A 27,581-nucleotide genomic window follows, 5' to 3' on the forward strand; every position below is an offset into this window, starting at 1 on the left:
GAAAAATAAATTAATAGTCTACTTTTGAACTACCAAAACAGGCTCTTAATTTCCATTTTAAAGATGACACTTGTGAGAGCAAATGCTTTTATGTTGTAAGAGCCAGATGTTGTTGCAAGGATGCATTCAAAGGACCAATGAGTCAAAGTTGAAAGATTTTCACAAAGATAAATAAGATCAACTGCAGAATATGGAATAACTTCTTAAACCAAAAAAAAAAAGGTTTTCTAAAAAGCCCTTTACAACTGTATTGCAGAATGAAGAGACTGTAAAATGAGACATCTAACATTAAGATACTACCTGTGTCCATAAGAAACCCTGGCTGGGGAGAAGATGTGGGTCCAGGAGGAAACTGAATAAACTACAGATAGACTGAAGGGGAAGGTACAGTAGAGGAGGCTTGTGCCTTGGCTCATAGCTGGGGCTCTCAGAGGCCCACTCAGGCCCACCTGGTGGCCACCAGTGAAGTTAAAGTAGATGCTTTCAGAGCTGCTGACTTTTGAGGCCTGATTCTACCACAGATTTCAGGGATAGAGGTGGTGCTACAGGTGGTGCTGACCGATGCTCAGAGGTGAATAAATCTAGTTATCTACCCACAGTGGCCAGAGAGAGAACACCCCACCCATCCCATCTTACTACTAAAGGATTCAATAAGCTTTCCCTTCTTTCTCAAGAGAAGGAAATAAAAAAGGGATGGTAGAAAACAATCCTGGGCCCACTGCCTTATATAAAGACAAAATTGTATAAAGGAAGAAAACAAATTACCTTGAAAGAGTAAGTTTATTTTATCTCACCATCAGCAGAAATGGGAGCTCATGATCAAGTTGAGTTCAATTGCAGAAAACAAAGTCAAGTTTCTGTATCTGTACACTGCATCCTGTAGTGAAAATCCTAACAGATGACAGTGCTTTCTTGATGTTACTTTTGAACACTGGCAGAATAAACAAGTAGAAATATTCAAAAACAACCTCTAGAGAAGTAGACAGTTGGCAAAAAGTCCAAGTGAATATAGTGGATAAAAATGTGGGGGGCCAGGAATCATAATCCTATGTGTTTTTTGGCATTAACACTATTTTTAAGTTTTTAGGTCATCAGTGAGAAGAAGAGATATGCTCCCTGAGGAAGAGAGGAAAGGAAAGGTCAATGCTATAGGATAAAGGTTAGGGAAAATCAAATGTAAGAGACTAGCTTGTTTCACTAGCTCATTAAAATAAAAAAGAAAATTCTATTATCAAGACTTCAAGAGAAAAGGCAGAAAATAAAGATTTTATATCATTTTAAACATTTTTAACAGAAATACTGAAGGAAAATGAAACTATGCTTTATCCTCATTATATTATAATGATGATTCAAGGTTTGTTTTTAGGCTTTATAATAACAATCTCCTCTCCTCAAAATGCTCACCAACCTACACAAAAACATACGTATCAACAAACCTGTGAAGACTGGGACACACACATTTTGAAGACCAATCAGAAAATTCCTAACTTGAAGAACTGCAATAATAGATGCAACAAGTTGAGCTAATGTACTTAAAATAAGCTATATATTTAATTTGCATAATGATGTGTGTTAGTTGCTCAGTCATGTCTGACTCTGCAACCTCATGGACTGTATATAGCCAGCCAGGCTCCTCTGTCCATGAAGTTCTTTAGGCAAGATTACTGGAGTGGGTTGCCATGCCTTCCTCCAGGGGATCTTCCTGACCCAGGGATAAAACACAGGTCTCCTGCATTGCAGGCAGATACTTTACCATCTGAACTACCAGGGGTGGCACTGAATTATACAGTTATATTGTAATCTTGCTAAATTAGTATACCAAGATAAAAGTAATTGGAATTTTCCAGGTATGGTTTTGATTTTGATTTTGTTTTTTACATGAACTTTATTTCTTCCAAACTAGTGCTGGCTTTGAAAAACTATAGTAGACTATGGGGGTGCACCCACCTCATTCAATGGAGAGTAAAGTTCCAAAGCCCTTTTTTGTTCAGGGAAATGAGAAGTGTATTGAAAGGACTGGTTTAAGCTGTAAATAAGCACAGTCTCACAAGGCATCAGTCACATGATTATTAGAAGGAAGCTTTAGAAACCTCAAAGAAGTCCAACCTAGCTTTTATTGTGAAGGTAATCCTTTAATTAAATCAAATTCCATTTTTAATTAAGCCTAAGTGAATTATTGCCAAGACTCCACATTAACAACAATGCCTAATAGACATATCATGTCACCATGTAAATGTGAGAGATAAAACTAAAAACTAGGTTAACAACCATACCTGCATGAGGTTTTTTTCTTTTTTTTAAGAGCAGGGATCCAGCCTGCATTGCACTGAAGCATATTTAATATTTTAGAATGAAGTACAAAAGTAATATAGACGTATAGTGAATCCATGCCTAGACACAATGGAGTTTTATATGATTTTTTAAAAATTTGGTTCTGTGGTTTGGGTGAATTTCCCATTTTGTTCATGGCATCCTCTCTCCACATAGAGGGTTCCAAGAGTTTCTTAGAAACCATTAACACCACAGAAAATATCTCCCACTCGTACAGCACTTTTTTCAGGCACTATGCTGGGGACTTGGTCCTCCTTATATCTGATCTTACAATATCCTTGTGAAACAGGATGATTTCTCCTATTTTACAGATAAGAAAACTAAGGCAAGGAGTGCCCAAGTAATTTGCCCAAACTTATTCAGCTTGTAATATAAATACAGATATGTCTGTGAAGGCCTTACCCTTATCATACTAGCAAGAGAGGCATGAACATTGGGTACAGTGAGAAAGTTAATGTATATGTATATATGTTTTAAAAGTTTAATTATGATTAAAACACGTTCAGAATTCTGCAGAACCAGAAAGCGTTCAAGAACCAAGATTTGGAAACTCCTAAGATTCACTGAGTTTGAAGATGCTCTTTAGACATTTTTGGTAAAAATAACCTTTCCAGTAATGGTGAGCTTCATAAAATGATGACTGAATTTATCATACCAGGGGAGTATAATGCGGAAAACAGCCCACACATATCTAATTTATTTTAGGCCTGCTGATGCTGTGGTTGCTATTTTTCTTCAATTTAATGGTCTGGTAAATAAAATTACAGGAAAATATAGTGAAAACTATCAGCAAAGATAGAGCTCTTTGAAGCTGACTGATACAGCTAGAAGTGACTAAAGTAGCAAATTTGATACAAATATAGTTTTGCTTATACAAAATTAAATTGCCATATAATTTAAAGGCTCCAATGTAACTAACAGTGCCACCTCTCCCCCCAAATACTTCAGTCTGTAAAGAAAGGTTCATAGTGGATTTAGGGATTATTATTTAGCCTGCTAGGGAAGCTGAGGTTAATGAAGTAACTAACAGCTGAGCTCAGAGAAAAGGCACCCAGAGCAGACATGCCATCTAGAGTTGTACACCGTAATCTTTAGAAGCAGTGGTCTTCAAGGCACAGTTCCAAAACTAGTAGCAACAGCATCACCTGGGAACTTGTTGGAAAAGTAAATCCTTAGGTCCCCAACCCAGAAATACTCAATCAAAAACTCTAGAAGAGGGACCCAACAATCTCCAACAGTCTTTGCAAGTAATTTTGATGCTGGTCAAAATATGAGAACCACTAATCTAGAGTGGAGAAGGCCATGGCACCCCACTCCAGTACTCTTGCCTGGAAAATCCCATGGGCAAAGGAGCCTGGTAGGCTGCAGTCCATGAGGTCGCTAAGAGTCGGACACGACTGAGCGACTTCCCTTTCACTTTTCACTTTCCTGCATTGGAGAAGGAAATGTCAACCCACTCCAGTGTTCTTGCCTGGAGAATCCCAGGGACGGGGGAGCCTGTGGGCTGCCATCTATGGGGTCGCACAGAGTCGGACATGACTGAAGCGACTTGGCAGCAGCAGCAATCTAGAGAGATTTTTAAATATAACATGATTCCAGGTGCCACCCCTGTAGCATCACATTTAATTAATCTGGGGTGGGAGTGGAGGGTCCAAGCACTCAGTCTCCTACCCAAAAGCCCAGGGATTTTTAAAAATATCTCAGCCAGAGTTGAGAATCACTGACTTGTTCCTTTAAGATTTGTTCCAAATGGTATCCTTCCCAGAAAATAATACAGAAAAAATATCTGGCTGAATTGAATATACTTATGTTTTCCCTTTCAGTAATTCTGATCTCCACAGAGTTCAATTACTAGGTCCATGCCTGACAAATGACAGCTCCAATAACTAACATCATAATAACAAGGAAACCATGAACAGCTTCCAGGATGTGCCTCATGATTTAACTGTCTTAGAAAATAACATCAGATACATAAAGACAAGGAAAAGACAGATATCATGCTTTCAACCAGACAATCTAGGAACCTGCACTGGGACTATATAAGGTATAGGCTCTGGGTTTCCCCAGTTACCATCCCCACCAATATGCCAGTAAGTTTGGAATGCAGAGATAGCTTCCATTGACTACCACAGAAAACTTACAAGAAAGGGATTTCAAGTGTCTCCTGCAATTGCCAATTAACAGTATCCAAAGATTAGTGCTGTCTCTATGAAGAAATACTTTGTAATACTTATTTAGCATTGGTACTTTACTTTATTCAAAGGAGAACTCTAACACACACACCAAAAGAACATCATTTCCCACTATCAGAAACAAAGGTATACAAAAATAGGTTAGCGGGAAAATGAGAATTAAAGATCTTAGACCTGAGGATTCAAAATGTGGTTCCCAGACCAGCAGCAATCAACATCAGCTGGGAACCTATTGGAAATGTTAATTCTCAGGTCCCATTACACACCTACTCATCAGAAACCCTGGGGGCAGGACCACCAATCTGTGCTTTAACAACTCTTCCCAGATGATTCTAATGTGCATTGAGGTTTGAGGACCACTGCTCTCCAGATATAACATCAATATTTTGTCTAGTCAGCTAAAGGAGAACATATTTTTCTCCCCAAATTCTCTCCAAGAACCAACCTGGTGAAAAGACCATATCAACAAGCCACAGTAAAGGTCAACAGTGTAAAGATTTATTCCAAGGCCTCAGATACGACTGATGTTAGTTCTCATCTTCCCTACTAACTAAACCCTGCCAGAGTCCATAGAACACGCACTGCCCCTGGTGAGAGTTGATTTAACGTTACTATAGAAGCACTCCAGAGAAGGCGATGGCACCCCACTCCAGTACTCTTGCCTGGAAAATCCCATGGATGGAGGAGCCCGGTAGGCTGCAGTCCATGGGGTCACTCGGAGTCGGACAGGACTGAGCGACTTCACTTTCACTTTTCACCTTCATGCACTGGAGAAGGAAATGGCAACCCACTCCAGTATTCTTGCCTGGAGAATCCCAGGGACAGGGGAGCCTGGTGGGCTGCTGTCTATGGGGTCACACAGAGTCAGACATGACTGAAGCGACTTAGCAGCAGCAGCAGCAGCAGTAGCAGCATAGAAGCACTCATTATCAAAAAACTTTGGCCAATAGTTGGCCAATAGTCTAAATCTGACCACATGCCTTAATTCTAGTTCTTTGACCTTACTTTTAGAACAAGTCATATTTTTTATAACTGAATCTGAACCCTGCTTATTTTACAGTCAAGAACAGATTTTTTCTGAAATGATACAATTAGGTCAACTAGTTAGGGGGCTTCAATAGATTTACCTTAGAACAAAACCTATGAACTGCCACCCCGCTGACCAGACTTGGTTTGTGAGCAGAAAAAGCCCGCACGTGTATTCTTTGGTTTGCAATGTTGATGTACACTGCACTTTTTTTTTTAACTTGACAATATTGTATTGGTTTTGCCATATATCAAAATGAATCTGCCACAGGTATACATGTGTTCCCCATCCTGAACCCTCCTCCCTCCTCCCTCCCCATATCATCCCTCTCAGTTGTCCCAGTGTACCAGCCCCAAGCATCCAGAATCGTGCATTGAACCTGGACTGGCGACTCATTTCATATATGATATTATACATGTTTCAATGTCATTCTCCCAAATCATCCCACCCTCTCCCTTTTTAAATTGAGTTACCAATATATAAATACTGAGCGACTTCATACACAAATTTGAATCCCTGTCTTCTGAACTATCTAGAAAGTATGGTAATGATTGGATCTGCACTACTGCATGGTAACTGAAGGCCACAGAGAGAGAGCAGCTGCCATGGTGCAGCCGACAAATGTTGATTGTCTTTTATTATCACCCTTGTTCTAGGTTTTCATACAATAAAGTAGAAAGTGAAATATTTCTTGTTCTGAAACTCTATCAAAATTGGGCAAATCAAAGAGAGGCCCAAACCAAAGACAGGTCCAAATACATTTTAATAACAACACAGGAAAATATCTGGGTTGGGGGAGGGGGGTGGCTGGGGGTGGTAGAAAACAAACCATTCCTAAACATGTAATATTGATATGTGCGCAAAGTATTTGCTTTGAAAGGATACTGAAGACACTATTATGAAAGAAAACCTAGTCAGCTTTACTCATTTACACTATTTAACTATGTATCTGGACCATATAGATATTTTTATTTGCAGCCCCTATTTTATGAAATAACTTTCTTAAACCATTGATATTCCTTTAAGGCACTAGTTCTCAGCCTTGTGTGCATATTGGTATTTCTTGCAGATATTTAAGAATAATGATGCCTGGGTCCACCTCCAGAGGTTCTATCTTAATGCTCTGTCATGGCCTGGACATCAGGAATTTTTAAGCACTCTAAGGTGATGCTCATATGCAGTCAGGGTTGAGACTCATTCTATAGAATATGTGCTGTCCTAAGTTGCTTCAGTCATATCTGACTCTGTGTGACCCCAAGGACTGTAGCCTGCCAGGCTCTTCTGTCCATGGGATTCTCCAGACAGTAATACTAGAGTGGGTTGCCGTTTCCTTCTCCAGGGGATCTTCCAGACCCAGGGATCGAACCTGCATCTCTTAAGTCTCCTGTGTTGGCAAGTGGGTTCTTTGCTACCAGAATACATGAGAAGGATGTAACATGTCAGCTCTCAGATTAGGTTTAGAAATTGTAAAAATTTAGCATTGCCCCACTTTCTCTTTTAGGTCATGATGCCTGTTCTTCACAGCTATATCGTCTTATCATCAGGATTTATATGGATACTAGGACCATTTCCTTTGGAAATTTTTTTTTTTCTAATTTTATTTTATTTTTAAACTTTACATAATTGTATTAGTTTTGCCAAATATCAGAATGAATCCGCCACAGGTATACATGTGTTCCCCATCCTGAACCCTCCTCCCTCCTCCCTCCCCATACCATCCCTCTGGGTCGTCCCAGTGCACTAGCCCCAAGCATCCAGTATCGTGCATCGAACCTGGACTGGCAACTCGTTTCATACATGATATTTTACATGTTTCAATGCCATTCTCCCAAATCTTCCCACCCTCTCCCTCTCCCACAGAGTCCATAAGACTGTTCTATACATCAGTGTCTCTTTTGCTGTCTCGTACACGGGGTGGAAATTTCTTTATGCAATCATGGCTTATTCCTAATCATGATGTTTCTTTGCAATTTTCTCTACCTGTAAAGAGAACATCCAAGAAAAGTGGCTCATGAATACTAACTTTTCTCATTCTGCATTTCAAGTTGATAGTTTGATCCTCTTCTAGGGTTTGATGGTTGCCATTAATAAAAAGGATATTTGATTGTGATGCATATACATAATTGTTCTAAGTGCATAGTCTCAAGCGAAAATGCACAGGGGCTTTGCTAACTATTACCATAAATATACCTGGTTGGTTATAGTTTAGAAGATGGAAAGAAACTTTTTGCTCACTGAGATTAAGTCATAACTCTGCAATCTAAATTCTGGACTAACCAGGAAATCCCTGCAGATCTGTTAACTTTCTGGTTATATGACTAGACCATCTCGCACTCTCTCTCTTTTTTTTTTTTTTAACAACTTCATGCTAGACTCACAACCATGATATGACTTCTATTGGCCTCCAGGACCTCCATTTGTAATTGGCACCAGTTGGCAGAGAGAACTTTGCCTGAATTAATGTGGAACAGTCCCATAAACACTTTCTTTTTTCATTTTCTGCTCTTAGTTTGATATTTTTGTAAGTAATACACAGACATAGTCAGTATGGAAAGTGTCCCTTTTTCTCTCAATTTTAAGTTTATTCTTTTTATATTACAAATCTAATCTAGCAAGCAGGGTGGGGTGTATATATATATATATATATATATATATATATATAAAAACACTATTCTAATATCTATAGGGTTTCTTTATATTTTCTTTCAAATATAAAGATAGTTTAAAAAAATTAAAGTATCTGTTCAGGGATATTTTGAGATTGTATCATTGCTGCTACTACTGTTAAGTCGCTTCAGTCGTGTTCAACTCTGTACGACCCCATAGACAGCAGTCCACTAGGCTCCTCTGTCCCTGGGATTCTCCAGGCAAGAACACTGGAGTAGGTTGCCATTTCCTTCTCCAATGCATGGAAGTGAAAAGTGAAAGTGAAGTCGCTCAGTCATGTCCGACTCTTAGTGACTCCATGGACTGCAGCCCACCAGGCTCCTCTGTCCATGGGATTTTCCAGACAAGAGTACTGGAGTGGGGTGCCATTGCCTACTGTCTGTAAAAGATTTATTTGCCATTACTATGAGACATACTTTAGCAATTCATATATTATGCACTATTTAGTTTGCTTCCAATGTTTTTACTAGAATAAATGCTGCTGTGCTAAATAAACATTTCATGTATTTTTAGCCTAATGATTTTAGCTTTATCTTCAGTTAAATTAATCTGGAGTGGGATTACTGGGTCAAAGGATATAAACACTTCTTGGAATAGTGATGAATTTCAAAGTTAGTTTTATGTGGACTGACTGCAGCAGTACATGTGACTGATGGTTTCATGGCAACCTCATTAGGGGAAACCATTTTCTTACTTCTTACTTTAAAATTTCTTTTTCCTTTGTTCTCTCTTTCAATTTATACCTAATATAACCATGCTTTGATCTTTATCTATTTTCATGATTATTTATCAACATGGCCACTCTTGTGAATTTTGTTAGTTGCTGTTGTATTTTATTAAATTTGACCTTTTATCTACCTGATCAAATATTTTTCTTACCAAGTTGCATATTTACATACTGCATTTATTTTATAAATATATTATATATTTATATGTTAATAATACAAATATATTGCCTTTTGAAAAATTCTATTTGCTCTTAATATTTTTTAAGTATTGTACTTAGTTACCTAATTATTTTGGTTCCTTTGGGTGACTATCTTTAAAAAAGATTAATTGAACTTGTTGATCTTTTTCCTTTTAAACTTCTTCTGGCACTTTTAAATTTGGATTATTTTTTCAACTAAGAACTAACAAATACATACTTTTTTCTTATACATTATTATAATTTAATTCTTTGAAAATCACTGTAGTAAATTGTATAAAATGTGCATCTAAGTAGATTTGTTACTCAAACTGCCCACCTTTTATTTAAAACTGTTTTATATTGGGCATTTCTCCTCCTTTTTTGAAGGGAAAACTGTAAATGTATTACAATTAAGTTTAACCAGTAGTTACCTGTTTTCTACGAACTTGAGTTATTTCTTAATTTAAATTATTTTAAATTAATTACAATGAATTTTCTTGGTTATTCTTATACTGATATTTTGGAGTCTACATTTTTTACATTTGTAAAACAGCCTAAAATACTAAAAATAATATATGCTAAAATAATCATGACGAACATGTTCTGCATTTTATGCAAGTGAGTGTTTTAACTGGGTAGAAATACATATTATTTTGGAATATATATGTTAATTATGTCAAGGAAATATTCTTATATTTATATTTTGAGTGGCCTTATAAAAAGTGTCAGACTTTATTTTTTGGGCTCCAAAATCACTGCAGATGGTGACTGCAGCCATGAAATTAAAAGATGCTTACTCCTTGGAAGGAAAATTATGACCAACCTAGACAGCATATTGAAAAGCAGAGACATTGCCAACAAAGGTTCATCTAGTCAAGGCTATGCTTTTTCCAGTGGTCATGTATGGATGTGAGAGTTGGACTGTGAAGAAAGCTGAGCGCCGAAGAATTGATGCTTTTGAACTGTGGTGTTAGAGAAGACTCTTGAGAGTCCCTTGGACTGCAAGGAGATCCAACCAGTCCATTCTAAAGGAGATCAGCCATGGGTGTCCTTTGGAAGGAATGATGCTAAAGCTGAAACTCCAGTACTTTGGCCACTTCATGCGAAGAGTTGACTCATTGGAAAAGACCCTGATGCTAGGAGGGATTTGGGGGCAGGAGGAGAAGGGGATGACAGAGGATGAGATGGCTGGATGACATCACCAACTCAATGGACATGAGTTTGAGTGAACTCCGGGAGTTGGTGATGGACAGGGAGGCCTGGCGTGCTGCAATTCATGGGGTCACAAAGAGTCGGACACGACTGAGCGACTGAACTGAACTGAACTGATAAAATATGCTAATGTTTATTAAATGTCTTTTCCTTACCTGTTATCATAACCCTATTGGTTTCTGCTATTTCGTGATATTTGACTCTTCTATTAATGAACTTATATCTCAGATGGTAAAGAATCCTCCTGCAATGTGGGAGACCTGGGTTTGATCCCATGTTAGGGAAATCCCCTGGAGGACGGCATGGAAACTCACTTCAGTATTCTTGCCTGGAAAATCCCCATGGACAGAGGAGCCTGGTGGCCTACAGTCCATGGGGTCGCAAAGAGCCAGACATGACTGAGCAACTAAGAACATTAATGAACTTATTAATATTGAATAAATTCTAGGATAAATTTGAGTTGCCTGAGTAGGCTTATTCTTTTACTTTATTGTTTACTCTAACTTTTCCACTATAGAGTTTTATTTTCTGAAAGTGACAATAATTCTCGAGTTTTAGGGTTAGAGTTCTATGTTTTATGTGACTTGCCATTGAAAACTTTTTTATCTAAGAAATTTACTCATATCAATAATTAAATGTTTAAGATTTATGTAAGTTTCCTTATATTTTAACATTCTTGACTCCCCCAAATCAATAAAAATAACTTATAATCTATATGAAAGAATGATAACTGAGAAATATTTATTTCAGAAATAAAAAGATTATTTGTTTTTATGCATTGTCACTGAGCATAGAGAATTATTTGAGATTATCTCAGCATGAATCCAGGAGAATGGAATGGGAAATTAATAAGGTTGTTTATATATATAATTTAAACATCAATTTGTGATTTTACATTTATATGGTCTTATTAGCAATTCAAAAAGAACGTATAGTTGGCATAACTATTTAATGATCAGTTATCACTTCATTAAAACGCCTTTCCTAAAGATAGTATTTAACACCCTTAAGTTGAAGAACCTAGTCATTTCATTTACTGGGGCCAGCTGAGATTAGGTAGGACTTGTTCTGGCTCAGAATGAAAATTATTTTACACTAGAGAAAACAAAGTAATGGGGGGCACTGACATAAACAGTACTGCTGTGTTCTGTACTTGAAATCAAAGACAGCCCGTGAAACTGTAGAAGCAGAAAACCAATAAACTATCAATGAAAAGAAATATAGCCCATGGGGGCTTCTGGTTAAGACTGATTTTCCAATCTTTAGGAACATAAGATTATGAAGCCAATTCTAATGAACTGAGGTCTCATATTGGTGTTAAATTATATACAATACTCCCCTAAATATCTCTCTTTCCAGTTTAACACAGACTATATAGTTCTAGCGTCAAGAGACATTGTAGCCTAAGATTGACTGGCACTTTACTCAACTATCAGAGTTTTCCACAGTGTAAGATTTTGTTTTTAACTGGTCAATATTTGAAGGTCCTGCTACATGTTCCAAAGAATCACAGGGGCCACCTTATGAAACAGAACTTAGTGTCAGAGATACAAACAACAACATCTGAAACTCTTAGTTTTTTTATGTGTACTTAATAATGTAGTTTCATCAGATTACGTATTCTTTTTCAAAAGGACTCACAACAAACATTCTTGGTTATTACCCATTTCATTACAGCTATAATTTCCAGCATCTAGACTTTCTGAGGTGAGTTTCATAAATATTCCACTTTTGTGTTGTATTCATGGCAAAATTTCCATTTGTTTCATGGATAGTCAATACAAACAGGCTCACAGTAGAAATAAACATTTCTCATACTTTTTCCAGAAAGATACCAAAATAGAAGTTTCACTTTCAATGCATGAAAAATAGATGTTTCCTAGTACAAATGGTAAAGGCAAACTCATTTTAATTACTTAGCGGACATAAGCAAAGGATTCCAGCCATCACTGTGAACGCATATCACTCAAAAATAAATTATGCTTGTCAAGAACTACCACAATTGCATTTTTCCAATGCTGGATCTTTCATTATTTTCATGATTTTACAACTTTGATATAATTCTGAATTAACATAAAAAGGAATAAAAAATATACTGTATTTAATAAATATCTCAAGGGGAAGACACAACTTGAATATTTAATTCACTGTTACCATTTTCTTAGAATGAAATTCTTCCTAAAACTCTTTATGTACGTGCGTGCATGCCAAGTCACTTCGGTTGTGTCTGACTCTATGCAATCCTATGGACTGTAGCCCACCAGGCTCCTCTGTCCATGGGATTCTTCAGACAAGAATATTGGAGTGGGTTGCCATGCCCTCCTCCAGGGAATCTTCTGAACCAGGGATGGAAACCCACATTTCTTATGTCTCCTGCATTGGCAGGAGGGTTCTTTACCATTAGCGCCACACAGGAAGCCAAAACCTTTATACTGACATGTTAATTTACAATGAAAATACACATTCACTTTTATCAAAATAGCATAAAAATATCATGGCAGAATTGACAAAATTATACAAAAAAATTCTCCAGCATGCTATTTTACTTTCTGAAGGTGATTTATGGAATTTAAAATTGAATTAAGGATTTCTATCACTCAACCAATGGATCAGAACTTCAAAAGGGAGAATAAATCTTTAAAAAGAATTTCTTTTATAAAATATATAACATATTAAGGTAGATAGCAAAAATACTATACTACTGATATTCATAGCTATCAAAATAAAATACACAATTTTGCTGTACTCAAAACACCAGCAAATTTGGAAAACTCAGCAGTGGCTACAGGACTGGAAAAGGTCAGTTTTCATTCCAATCCAAAGAAAGGAAATGCCAAAGAATATGTAAACTACCACACAATTGCACTCATCTCACACACTAGCAAAGTAATGATCAAAATTCTCCAGGCCAGGCTTCAGCAATACATGAACCGTAAACTTCCAGATGTTCATCCTGGCTTTAGAAAAGGCAGAGGAACCAGAGATCAAATTGTCAACATCCACTGGATCATAGAAAAAGCAAGAGAGTTCCAGAAAAACATGTATTTCTGCTTTACTCACTATGCCAAAGCCTTTGACTGTGTGGATCACAATAAACTGTGGAAAATTCTGAAAGAGATGGGAATACCAGACCACCTGACCTGCCTCTTGAGAAACCTATATGCAGGTCAGGAAGCAACAGTTAGAACTGGACATGGAACAACAGACTGATTCCAAATAGGAAAAGGAGTTCGTCAAGGCTGTATATTGTCACCCTGTTTATTTAACTTATATGCAGAGTACATTATGAGAAACGCTGGACTGGATGAAACACAAGTTGGAATCCAAATTGCCAGGAGAAATATCAATAACCTCAGATATGCAGATGACACCACCCTTATGGCAGAAAATGAAGAAGAACTAAAGAGCTTCTTGATGAAAGTGAAAAAGGAGAGTCAAAAAGTTGGCTTAAAGTTCAACATTCAGAAAACTAAGATCATGGCATCTGGTCCCATCACTTCATGGCAAATAGATGGGGAAACAGTGAAAACAGAGGCTGACTTTTATTTTTCTGGGCTCCAAAATCACTGCAGATCGTGATTGCAGCCATGAAATTAAAAGTTGCTTACTCCTTGGAAGAAAAGTTATGACCAACCTAGACAGCATATTAGGAGAAGGCAATGGCAACCCACTCCAGTACTCTTGCCTGGAAAATCCCATGGACAGAGAAGCCTGGTAGGCTGCAGTCCATGGGGTCGCTAAGAGTTGGGCACGACTGAACGACTTCACTTTGACTTTTCACTTTCACGCATTGGAGAAGGAAATGGCAACCCACTCCAGTGTTCTTGCCTGGAGAATCCCAGGGACAGAGGAGTCTGATGGGCTGCTGTCTATGGGGTTGCACAGGGTCGGACACGACTGAAGCGACTTAGCAGCAGCAACAGACAGCATATTAAAAAGCAGAGACATTACACTGCCAACAAAGGTCCGTCTAGTCAAGGCTATGGTTTTTCCTGTGGTCATGTATGGATGTGAGAGTTGGACTGTGAAGAAGGCTGAGCGCCGAAGAATTGATGCTTTTGAACTGTGGTGTTGGAGAAGACTCTTGAGAGTCCCTTGGACTGCAAGGAGATTCAAACAGTTCATCCTAAAGGTCATCAGTACTGGGTGTTCATTGGAAGGACTGATGTTGAAGCCGAAATGCCAACATTTTGGCCACCTGATGCTAAGAGCTGACTCATTTGAAAAGACCCTGATGTTGGGAAAGATTGAGGGCAGGAGGAGAAGGGGCTGACAGAGGATGAGATGGTTGGATGGCATCACCAACTCAATGGACATGAGTTTGGGTAAACTCTGGGAGTTGGTGATGGACAGGAAGGCCTGGCGTGCTGCAGTTCATGGGGTCGCAAAGAGTCAGACACTACTGAAGGACTGAACTGAACTGAAAGTTAGGATGATAGGTACATCCTATCATTCAGTATACTACAGGGAAAAGGCGCAAGCCAAAAAATGGGATAGAATCCTAAATCAAAGTGTGGCAATCTCTGAAATTAAAAGGAGTAAGAATCAGCATACAACAGCTGGATTCATTGTATCCTATACTATTATTTTTAGACAGTTTCTTTTTTTGAGGAAGATCTGTTTCCAAGAATTAGCAGAACTAACTCAGCAAAATGAATCTGATGAGAAATATACTATAATCTTGGAACTAGACACCAACATTTCATGAAGGATGATTTCATGACAGTATGTTTCAGTAACCTTATACAATCCAAGGAAAGGAGTGGTAGGTTAAAAAAAATTTTAAGGGGCGATCTGGGCAACATCTCTGGTTATTATAATAGAAAAATCCCTAGAGGGGTAAAGGGCAAATTATCAGGCTCCTTGGCTGGAAAGAAATACCTATTAATATTCAATTCCCATTGCTCTAATTTTTTAGCCTCCAAACAAGCTTCCTATCTACAATTTGGCCACTAGAGTACATCTACTCACCCAAAGGGAGTGTCTTATATAGTTAACTGACCCAGTTATTGTATTAATATAGCTCCTACTGTAAATTAATAAGTGGGCATTAAGACCTATAAATCAGTCTCTTGTGACTTTGGCTAATACAAATCAATCTTTCAGACTGAACAGACATGCTCTGAGATTTCAAGCATAGGACAATATCCTGAATAACACTCTTTACCAAAATGTAGGCACCAAGGAAAGTTAAACCTGATACAGCTTGATGTATTTTTTTTTTAATCACATAGTCAAATAAGAGGTGAAATAAGAGATATAATTTTTAAAGTTTAAGAAATAGTAATAAATGATTAAAACAGTTTCTAATCTATATTGGTTTAAATTCTTAATCTGTTCCTCAATTGAGTTTTATTCCTCAATATACCTTCCTACTAAAAATTATCAGAAGGATTACCCTAGAACTGGATAAACAGAAACCACAATTTTATACTTTTTCTTTCTTCATCTCTTTATTCTTACATACTTTTTAGAAGTAACTTTAAAGAAAACACACACAAAATATAATCTAATGCCATTCTGATAATTATTTCACATCCATTCTTGTAGAAATGAGTTTAAAACTTGTATACAAATAGGTATAGTGAAACCAAACTGTCACTAAGAAAGTATTTTTTTTCTGTAAATTCATGTTTTCAACACAATTTAAGTTCTTTAGGATATCAGAACTAATTTCAACATTAGAGAAACAAGTTCTACAAAAATAATATCTTTTTAGAAAATATGTATCACAGTCAAGAAGGAAAAAACTCTACTTTCTATTAGTTTTCAAGGTAATATCTCTTCAAAACAGTGTGGCGTTAGTGAAAGAATAGACAAATGAACCCACGTAACAGAATAGAGAGCCCAGAAATAGACCTGCATGAATATAGTCAATTGGTCTTTGACAAGAGGAAAGGCAATATAACAGAGAAAAGACAGTCTCTTCAGAAAGTGGGTGACAGAACAACTTGACATCCATATAATAAAATGTATCCAGATAGACCTCATACCTTACACAAAAATTAATTCAGCATGGATCATAAACCTAAATGTAAAGTGCAAAACCATAAAACGCCTAGAAAATGACATAGGAGAGAATCTAGATGACCTTGAATATAGCAATGGCCTTTTAGATACAATACCAAAGGCATGAGTCATGAAAGAAGTAATTGATAAACTGGGCTTCATGAAAGCTTCTGTTACGTGAAAGACGTGCCTGAGAGAATGAGAAGAGAAGTCACAAACAGGGAGAAAATATTTGCAAAAGACATATCTGATCAAACAGCATGACTCAAAATGCACAATAAAACTCTTAAATGCAACAATAAGAAAAAAAAAATTCTACTAAAACTGGGCCAAAGATCTGGACACCTGGAAGAAGATGTATTGATGACCAGAAGTCTATGAAAAGATGCACCAAATTATATGTTGACAGAATTGCAAATTAAAACACACCTAACAGTATGGCCAAAATCTACAACACGGACAACACCAGATGCTGGTGAGGATGTGGGGCAACAGGAACTCTCATTCACTGGTGGTGAAAATGACACAATCACAGGAAGACAATTTGTCAGTTTCTTATAAAACCAAATATGCTCCTACCATATAATCCAGTGATCAAGCTCCATCAAATTTACCTAAGAAATCTGAAAATGTACACTTACACAAAAACCTGCACACATTTATAGAAGCTTAAAAAAAAAAAACTTCCAAAACTTGGAAGCAACAAAGATGGCTTTCACTAGGTAAATAGGCAAACCAACTGTGGTCCATCCAGACTAGGGAATATTATTTAGTGTTAAAAAGAAACAAGTTTTCAAACCATGAAAAGACATTGTGGAAACTTAAGCACACATTACTAAGTGAAAAGAGCCAATGTGAAAAGGATACATGCTATGTATGATTTCAATTATATAACATTGTGTAAAAGACAAAGCTCTGGAGGCAGTAAAAGGATCAGTGCTTGCCAGGGGTTAGAGAAATGGAGCAATGAATAGGCAGAGCACAAAGGGATTTTAGGGAAGCAGAAATCTTCTCTGCATGTGATACTGGTAGATACATATCATTATATATTTGTCCAAATCCACAGATGTACAACACTCAGATTGAACCCTAATGCAAACTATGGATTTTGGGTGATGACAGTGTGTCAGTGTAGGTTCTGAAATAAATGTACCACTTCGATGTGTATGATGATGCATTGGGGAGGTTGTATCTATGTGAGGCAAGGGGTATAAAGGAATATGGGAATGCTTGCATTTCCTGTTCGATTTTGCTTTGAGCCTAAATCTGACAACATCTATTTAGAAAAAATGAAACACTCAGAATTTTAAAGTAATATACTTATGAATTTATATAATCTAACTACTCATTGCTTACTGATGTTAATCCCCAAGTCTAGTAGTTTAATAGCTTTAAAAAAGTATGAACTGATACCTGATAGCTTGTTTCCAAACTTCTAAATGACCTGTGTGGTTTTTTAGACAAAGCTAATCTTAAAGCAGAGGAAATTATAAAAACTAGAACATAGCAAAATGCACTAAGATGCTATTCCTATTTTACTTCAAAATTATATAATTGATTTATGATTATTTCTACAAAGATCATTTTAGTGTTCAAAATGTTCAATATGATTCCTGAGATGCCTTTTCTTGATTCATGATAGTTGAAAAATTGTTGCATAACTTTTATAATTTTTTTTCCTGTTGCTAAAATAACACAATATTTAGGTGTACAGTTACTATCTGATTTCTACTGACTTTAATCTAAACAGAAGGATCACAGAATCAATTAACTTGCAGTAATATTAAGTCTCATCTGGCCAGAAAGATCTTTTGTTTCCTCACTGGTCACTTGAAAATACTCATAAAATTGTCTGGTTTTTTTTTTTTTTCTCATCATGGAACCTTATTTGATTTTCCACTTTAAAGTAGTGGAACAAATATAATGAAGCAGAAAAATATCAACAATAAGCCCAAATTCCCCAGGCAAATACTGTTAACATTTTAGCAGTTTTGTTTAGAATTTTATCCACTTTCATAATTAAGTAAATATCATATCCCCAATTTCCATCTTGTTTTTAAAATATTATTGTAAGGGTTTTTTGTTCTATCACTATAAATTCTTTATAAACACCACTGTTAAAGACTAAGGACATCACATTATGGTACATTTTCGTCCTTATGAGCATTATGATGTAACCAACACCTTTTCAGTACAGCCTGCTTAAATTTTAAGTACTTCCATAGATGCTTTTTAAATGATACCATACTGGCCTTAAAAATAAAATGCACTTGTGATCAATACACCATGAACACAGTTATATTCTTCATCACATAAAAAGAGTACAGAGATCTGTATCCATTTTATCAAACATCAGATCAGATCAGATCAGATCAGTTGCTTAGTTGTGTCCGACTCTTTGCAACCCCATGAATCGCAGCACGCCAGGCCTCCCTGTCCATCACCAACTCCCGGAGTTCACTCAGACTCACGTCCATCAAGTCAGTGATGCCATCCAGCCATCTCATCCTCTGTCATCCCCTTCTCCTCTTGCCCCCAATCCCTCCCAGCATCAGAGTCTTTTCCAATGAGTCAACTCTTCGCATGAGGTGGCCAAAGTACTGGAGTTTCAGCTTTAGCATCATTCCTGTCAAATAAATCCCAGGGCTGATCTCCTTCAGAATGGACTGGTTGGATCTCCTTGCAGTCCAAGGGACTCTCAAGAGTCTTCTCCAACACCACAGCTCAAAAGCATCAATTCTTCGGTGCTCAGCCTTCTTCACAGTCCAACTCTCACATCCATACATGACCACAGGAAAAACCATAGCCTTGACTAGATGGACCTTTGTTGACAAAGTAATGTCTCTGCTTTTCAATATGCTATCTAGGTTGGTCATAACTTTCCTTCCAAGGAGTAAGCGTCTTTTAATTTCATGGCTGCAGTCACCATCTGTAGTGATTTTGGAGCCCAGAAAAATAAAGTATGACACTGTTTCCACTGTTTCCCCATCTATTTCCCATGAAGTGATGGGACCGGATGCCATGATCTTCGTTTTCTGAATGTTGAGCTTTAAGCCAACTTTTTCACTCTCCACTTTCACTTTCAAGAGGCTTTTGAGTTCCTCTTCACTTTCTGCCATAAGGGTGGTGTTATCTGCATATCTGAGGTTATTGATATTACTCCTGGGAATCTTGATTCCAGCTTGTGTTTCTTCCAGTCCAGCGTTTCTCATGATGTACTCTGCAAACATATTTTCCACATATACCTGCCTTTCTTACTCCTCAACACATAAGAGGTCATTTCCCTTTCAGTAGCCTGTGTGATAACTCTTTTTGTTTTGTAGGTCCAACTTTAGTCCACATTATTAAAGTTCTTTTAAAATAAGGAAAAATGATTTAGGCCCTACATTGTATTCCTTATTCCGATCTAGTGTAAGGAATGGAGGAGCAGACAAGAAAGCAGGAGTCCTCAGAGAAATCTCATTGAGTTGATAAGACAGGAAGAACTGAGCTGAAGTATAACCATCTCAAATAGACATTTGTCCAAGACATACAAATGGCTAAGAGGCACAGGAAAAGATGCTAAACATTGCTAATCAATAGAGAAATACAAAGCAAAACTATGAGGTACCACCTTGCACCATTCAGAAAATGGCTATCATCAAAAATCTACAGACAATAAATGCTAGAGAGGGTGTAGAGAAAAGGGAGCCCTCCTACACTGTAACCATGCAGAGAACATAGCCAGCTTCATAGGCCATCTGCTCCTGGAGAAGATTCATAACTACATGGAAGTGAGACTTTGGGTTAAAGGAGTAGATGGATCACACAACTATAACAAGAATGGCTCCATGACTTGAAGGCTTTTCTGATTTCGGAACCCTGGATACTTTGGAAAATCCTGTAAACCTGTCAGTGTCACACGTTTTGAGGACCTGCCCTTTCTTTATTGCATAGTGCCTTCTATTTAAGGAGCAGAAGCAGAAAAAAAAAAAAATGGATCTTAAGGTTCAAGAAAGCACAGAGACAATGAGAAGAACAAAGCTTTAGAGTCAAGTCTACTTGCGTTCAAGTCATGCTGTACTGTGCAGGTGTGTTTGACAAAATTCTTGGCCACTCTAAGTTTCATTTCTCTCTCTTGGATAATAATGAACTCGGTAAGTTTTGGCAATGTGTGTAAAGCATGAAGCATCGTACCTAGTGCATAGCTTGTGTTAAGAAGCATTAATTCCCTTCCCTGCCTCCAGATGACCTTCACTTCACTTGGTCCTTTTCTTTTATCCTCTAAGACTCGAGGAAGAGTGAAATAAGGCAAACTCTGGATCTTTCCAGGTTATCTACCTAACTCCAGGAGATGGAATAAGAGAATTATACTAGTAAACATGGTGTCAATTTACAGCAATTAATTACTAAATTTAGAGTTAACTTTAAAAAACAGACCAAATAATTCTATTGCAAAGTTCAGCTATTTGTTATATGTAAAACCAGTTTTTCATTATAAACATAAGAGAGCATTTTTAGAAACTTTCTACATAGTTGAAGCTGAGGAATTTCCCATGATACACAAAATTATCTTCCAACTCTGCCTAGACCACCTGTCACAGATTTTATAGCTTGAGCTCTAAATCTCAAACTACAGTTAATTTTAAGACCACCAAATCCAGCTATATTTGCATCTATTAGAGTCAACAGAGTATTAATTTTATCCAATCCATTTATTAAAATTAATTTTAAAAAGAAAAATATAGTTTAAAAGGATTCCTTAAGAAATTAAGGGCATTTAATTAACTAAAACAAAAAGAATATTATCCAGCAGTGTTTTTTAAAAAATTTTTGAAGTATAATCTGCCTTTCCATATCAACTAAGCTTTGTGAAAATAGAGTTTTTTTGTTTTGCTAATTTAAAAGCTAGAACTAATCTTACACTCCTATTGATGTTCACATAACTTAGTTTTATCTACTTAAGTAAAAGAAGTCTTCCTAAGAAGACTCTTGTAGTCTCTAGTTTATTTGGTGTATAATTATCATCATTCTCCTATGAATCCTTAATACAACCTAAGCAAGAAACTCTAGGTATAAAAATGCTATTAACCTAATTTTTCTTTTACCCTAATAGTTGTCAACTCATTCTCATAAATGTTTGCTACAGAACTTCAAGTACCTAAGTAATGAAATTTCACCTGCTACAAAATGTAAAACCCGATGACAGAACAGGTCCTTTCATGTAATTAGTTTATTTAAATATTGACTGAACAAAGAGTATTGCTTTTTACGCACAAAGTGTGGCAACTGATAACTAAAAGTGTTATCCTGATGCCTGCTTTTTTTTCTGTTAGTAGTTCCCCCCCCCCCCAGCCCCACCATTTGTTGACTCTTCTGTTGAAAACCACGTAACTGATACTCTCTGAAATATATCCATTAATTCAGTCTCTTCCTGCCCTTGTTTTAGTCCCTAACTGTTCTTGAATTTCACCCATATATCAAGCATAATAATGGCCTCCCAAAGACGTCTATACCCTAATCCTTAAAACCTATGACCAGGCTACTCTCAGTCGCAAAGGTGACTTTGTGACAGGATTAAGGTTAAGGAAGGACCTTGCAAATGCAAGAATACCCTGAATTATGCAGGTGTTCTCAATGCTAATCACATGATTCCTCGAAATAACATGTGTGGCTAAGAGTCAGAGGTTACAGAGAGGTTCTACCTTGCTAGTTTTGAAGATAGAGGAACACTGAGGAACCCAGTGAGAGCTTTTTGGTTTCTGACACTGCTTTGCTCCCTTCTCCAGAAGATATCAATGATGCACTCTTAACAACCAGGATGTAATTCTGTCCTATCGTATTACATCTGCACTGCAGCATGCCCGTGAATGCCAATACTAAAGGTTCAAAAAATGAGTGCACAAGAGGTAAATCAACTCTTTCTAGCAGAAAAGGAATGGCAAGTATCTTGGCCAGAATGATAACAATGTTAAGTAGAAAATGGTTGATAAATATAAACAACTTTTGTGTTTTCAATAGAGTCAAGAAAAAAAATTATTCAAAATATACAATGGCAAAAAATCCTGTCATTTTAATTCTAATTACATTTTGAACTGCTACTCTCATTCATTCTTCTTTTACCCAATGAACTAGTTTTTATTTTTAAGAAAGTATTCAGAAGTTATCAAAAATATAACATTAATCATGTTCATTAAATTTTGGCCCATCTAAAACACAAACAAAAATGAATCCTTTGAGTACATCCTAGAAAAACTGCAGGCAGAATGTTGGGTTTCAACATTTTAAATAGACTGGGAAAAAGTGAAGCTTTGTAAGACAAGTCTATTAATACAGACTTGTAACAATTCAGAAATGCATTTATTATTGAATTTCAAGTTATTAAAAAGTAGTCAAAATCAGAGGTTTTGAAATATGAGACATTATATAATAGAGGCTTAACTGCAAATATAATTGTGTTCCACTAATATATCACTTATCTTTGACAATTAAAATGACATTTTCCTTAAAAAATATTAAATTTAACCTATTACAAATTCGCATGGAACTTCCACAAGTCTACATTGATGATGAGAGTTTACTGCATGTAATTAAAGGACATCTGAGTGGTAAGTAAAGTTTTTCATTTTTCAATAACAATGTTCACAACATACACAGCTCTCCTTTAACCACCATGGATGCAGTATTTCAAGGCCTCTTTCTCTCACTAGATAAGGTTCTGAGGAGGAGGAGATACTCTGTTGGAAGGGCACTTGTTGAGAAACCACAGTCTAATCATAACCAACCAGCCCTAACACTAGGCAGAGAAACTTTCATAAGATATACTGTCCTTTGCTTTCAGTTTCCTCACCTCTAAAATAAAAGGAACACAGAAAGTGAGAGTTTGAAGGGTGAGTAAATTTGATTTTTATTGTTACTTAGTTTTTTAAAATATATAATTTACCGAAGTAAAACAAACTTTAAATATGCATTCAGTTTGATTAGTTCTGACATTTGAAATCATCACCACATCAAAATAATGAATATTTCTACTAGCTCCTCAAGTTTCTTCCAGTCCCTTCGTGATGCATCCCAGGCTTCTTCCCTACCCTCAGCCCCAAGCCCCAGCAACACTGACCTGTTCTGTCACTATAGATACATTTGTATTTTTTAAAATCTTACAGAAATAAAATCATATATCATGTATTCTATTTTGCTTGGCTTCTTTAACTTAGCATAAACAGTTCTGAAAGCAAAAGTTAGTCACTCAGTCATGTCCGACTCTTTGTGACCCCATGGACTATAGCCCGCCAGGCTCCTCTGTCCATGGAATTCTCCAGGCAAGAATTCTGTAGTGGGTTGCCATTTCCTTCTCCAGGGGATCTTCCCAAACCAGGGATCAAACCCAGGTCACTCATATTGCGGGCAGACTCTTTACTGACTGAGCCACCAGGGAAGCCCTAATAGTTTTGAGATTCATCCATTTTGCTGCTTATATCAGTAGGTCTTCCCTTTTTATTTCTGAGTGTAGTTCTAATTTTTTTATTCACATAATTAACCATGAGTGAACAAATTAATGAGCTGGCCTTCATGGTTTTCTCCATGGCCAAATGCTACATTTACTTTGCAAGATAATATTATTAAATTAACGTAACATTACTATTAAAAATGTTAACCTCAGCTTCAGACATTCCATTACTTTGGCAACAAGTAAATGGTCCTTAGCAAATGGTTATTACTGCATGAAACAGGAAGGAAATTTGGAGAGGGGAAAACATATACTCCCTGGACCATTATTGCTGGTTCCTGTGATGCCTAAAAAGGAGGAATTATAAAAATCTAGCCCAAGAAAACATATTTTATTATGTTAAAATAACTGTTATTTTAAGAACTGTGGTACATAATTAGAAAATGCAAGCAAAGAGCAGAGAAGAGATAACTTTTGATAAATCTAGAATAGAGACCTGAGTAAGCAGGAGGGGCTATCTTCCAGGCTGTAATCATTCCAAAATACTATCCTCCCTAAAGTGTGAAAATTCTTTAAAAAGAGTGGCAGGATAGAATGGCATTAGTTCTAGAACTGTATTTCCTCTATTCTGGGGTGACAAACATTTGCAATGTTAATTAAAAACAAATATATTTTCTATAGTCTAAGCACGAGCAATTGCTCATGAAACAGAATTCTCTGCTTATCAGAATAGTTTCCACAAATGAATCAGATCAACAGATAGCATGGAAATAAGAAAATATCGATGTCAGTCAGAGATGAGAGAAGGAAAAACCCTCTCCTATGAATATCCTGTACACTCTATCACTGTTCCATCATTGCTCCAGCACAGTGACAGATTTGAGCCCCAGTGCTCAAACCCTGACAATTTCTCCTCTATCTCCTTTTCATGTGTAACTCCCTCGACCTAGTGGGTAAAGACTAAAATGTTTCTAAGCTCAACTGTCAGTCCTCTCTTTTCTCTGACAATCTCATCCACTCTCATGCCTTTAATTGTCAACTACACATGATGACTCACAATAGTGTATCTCCAGCCAAAACCTCCCTTCATAGCTCTAGACTTACATATTCACTCACCTACTTGAAAAATCTTTCTGAATGTTCCAAAGTCATCTCAAGATCAACATCCCAAAAATAAACTTTTGATCTTCCTCCCAAATAAGATCCTCTTCCACAACTCCCTACCTCAGTAAATGATTCATCCAGCTACCCGTGCATTAGGGCCTCCCTTGACACTTCATTCTTCTTAATCCCCCTCCTATATCTAGAAAGTGAAAGTGAAGTTGCTCAGTCGTGTCCGACCCTCTGCTACCCGTGGACTGTAGCCCACCAAGCTCCTCCGTCCATGGGATTCTCCAGGCAAGAATACTGGAGTGGGTTGTCATTTCCTTCGCCAGGGGATCTTCCTGACCCAGGGATCGAACCCAGGTCTCCCGCATTGCAGGCAGACGCTTTAGCCATCATCAATTCTTGTTTTTAACCCTCTAAACACAGTGTCTCTCTTAAATCAGGCCACCTCTATCCATCCCACTTGCTTTCATCTTCATCCAAATTGTCATCATGGACAGCAACAGTAACTCCCTAACAAACCAACCCATACTTCTTCCAGGCTCCTCTTTTCCTTCTCATCATTCTGCAAACGAGCCAGAGGAATCTTTCGAAACAAAAACCATCCTCTCTTTCCCCTCACCATATCTGAAATCCAACCAAAATTTTTTATTCTACCTACTAAATATTCTTTGAATCTACCCACCTTTCTCCACCCTCAAAGCCACTCCAACTAGACCCTGACATCATCATAATCATCTCCTGCCAGGATATACTAATCACTTTGAAACTATTCTCTTAACTTCCAGTCTTTGCTTCCCTGATCTCTTTAACAAGTGCAGTCACATCGATTGTTCTAAAGCAGAAGATTTTAATGTCTCCCTTGCTTAACCTACTTAGTTGAAATTGTACAAATAGAAAATTCAGTTAACATGAAACTGAATATGCACAATATCACTTTTATAAGAGGCATTTATGAGACTTTTCATTTCTATTTCATAAGACACAAGGAACACAGAAATAAACATTTAAAATGTTTATGCATTGGCTAATAGGATATAAATTGTATTATACACATCTTTCATCAACTAAATGTCAATAGTTACTATAAAGAGAACTTCTTGGTAAATATATTAGACATGAGAGATTAAGTGTCTATGAGCCATTGAGAGGGTCTGAGCTGAGGCTATTGTGTATAAAACGTTCTTATTCAGAAAGTACTTATTGAGTACATGTACATTAATTTGATAAACAACTTTTAGTAAAGAGATGCAAGAAATGATTTGTACTCTCGAGGTGTTCATCATCTAGTTGAGAATACATAATTAATATATAAGAAAAAGTTTAAAAGCATACAACCAGAAGATACAACAAAAGGGAAAAAAATGAGGTGAGGGATAAGAGATGAATAGGTTTATACAAGCTTCATAGGAAAAAACTGAAGTAGGAAAACTAAATGCTTAGTAAGAAGTTGTCGATGAAGTAGCCTATGGTTTGGCAAGAGCTTTGACTTACAGAAACTTTCATCAAATAATTTTGGTTGTATAGACAACCTGGATTTTTTGTATGAGGAAAAATGGTATACCATGTATTTCATCTAGTTTATTAGTCATAATATTTAGTAGCTTTTATGCCCTAAACATTTTAGATTACTAAAATCAGTTGTCATTCATTTGGCCATAAGCCATCTTAGAGGATAAGAGAGACCTCACTGGGATGTTAAATAAATATTGGCCTGTAAATTTTGCACAGGTATTTCACGGTCATTCAAATGACTGTGCAATCAGATGATGATGATGTCATAGTTGTTGGAATGAATGTTATTATTCAAATTGTTTTCTGTAAGATTGCAGTAAATCTCTTAAATGAAAATTCATTAAGCATCTTCATATATAACTAGCTATTCAACCTGATATGTTACCCTAGAAATGACATCTCAGCTAGTCATATTGCCTCAGGTTACAGCAGAGTTTATGCCAACATGTTCTGTGTGAGTGAGGTGTTACAAGGAAAATGCCGAGTCCTATCTCATGAACAGCTTTTTGGGAACAAGACGTAAAAAAAGCAGTCATCTTTTTCTAATTTATATTTTATGAGGTCAACAGAGACCATTAAAAAACAAACTACACTAAATAGGACATTTAGCCCAGGATTTCATGTAAAAGCACCATATCAACCAGTTAATTATTTTTTGTTTATTTTTGGCCTGATCTCTGCATTCTGATATATTTTCCAAATGATGAGTTGCACAGTTAAGCAATTCTTCCCAGAATCCATCATTTTCAAAGTAAACAAAAAACAAAAACAAACCAAAAAACCTTTTTAAAAAATGCAAATCACAAATTGAGTAAATTGACCTGATAAAAAGAAGTGGTTAGTTCAAGTTGAAGATAATAGTTCACCTAAAAAAGTGTGCTTGCTGACAAACAGATCAGCCACTTCATTTACCTTTTTTGCAATATTTCTAAGTATTTTTGCCTTTCTTTTAATAAAAAAGGCGATACATTCTAAATGTCAAGATTGGATGGTTATTAAATATATTTCAACATTTGGGAACACAAATAGTTATTTTTTTCTCCTCTGCGGCTCAAGCTAATTTGTCCTGTTTTCACACCCCAGTAATTCAAACACAGTGTGGTCTCTATTTATTCTTCAGAGATACAATTTCATTAGCTTTCAGGTCTTAAAGCATGATTGGCTTTCACGTCTTATAGCATGATTGGG

This window comes from Bos javanicus, chromosome 8, assembly GCF_032452875.1.
Source record: "Bos javanicus breed banteng chromosome 8, ARS-OSU_banteng_1.0, whole genome shotgun sequence".
Lineage (NCBI taxonomy): Eukaryota > Metazoa > Chordata > Mammalia > Artiodactyla > Bovidae > Bos > Bos javanicus.